Raw genomic sequence first — 704 nt, 5'->3', positions numbered from 1 at the left:
CCAAAGACCAAAAAGGGTGTAAATCCAGGAAACAAACACACAGTATTAAATGAATGGAGGACAGTTTCAACATATTACTTTAGCTGCATCCAGCCATCGGATTTCACACCACTTTTGTTTAGTCTGCTTTAGGTTATGTGGGAAATGTGGAGTGCATGAAGTGAAGGCCCCCCGCTAACCCAAGGGCCTCAAATATTTAAGCCAGTAGGCTAATGCCTCTTGACTAGGCAGCAGGCCATGACCCTGGGAGACTCTCTGGGGGACAAGAAACAGAGAAAGATGTAGCTTGATCAAAGCTTTAGATGGACTAAAGAGGGCAACGTCAAGTGTCAGCTGCCCTATGCCCCAGCCTCTTCAATTAACATTTACATTCGAGAAAGACATGGTTATCCAGCAGATATGCATATTTCTTGCCCAGTACAAATAAGTCAGTATAGTTTCCAGTCAAGATACTGGCTAGTTCACCCAAGTGCAATGAAACCGATAACATAATAATTCTGTTTACAGGGGTTTGCCCTTGACAGCTAAGGTCTGACTTATTCACGAAAGACTCCAAATGCTACAGGATCGAATGGTCTATTAAACATCATGGGGCTCTGGCTTTAACAATCTGAACTGTCTTCTAGAATGTTTCTCAAATGCAAACAAAACCACAGGTTAGTGTTTCATTCATATTCTCAAGCCTGGATGCACCATGTATTACT

This window comes from Pristiophorus japonicus, chromosome 15 (assembly GCF_044704955.1).
Source record: "Pristiophorus japonicus isolate sPriJap1 chromosome 15, sPriJap1.hap1, whole genome shotgun sequence".
In the NCBI taxonomy this organism is placed as follows: Eukaryota; Metazoa; Chordata; class Chondrichthyes; family Pristiophoridae; genus Pristiophorus; species Pristiophorus japonicus.
This window is presented reverse-complemented; position numbering follows the sequence as displayed.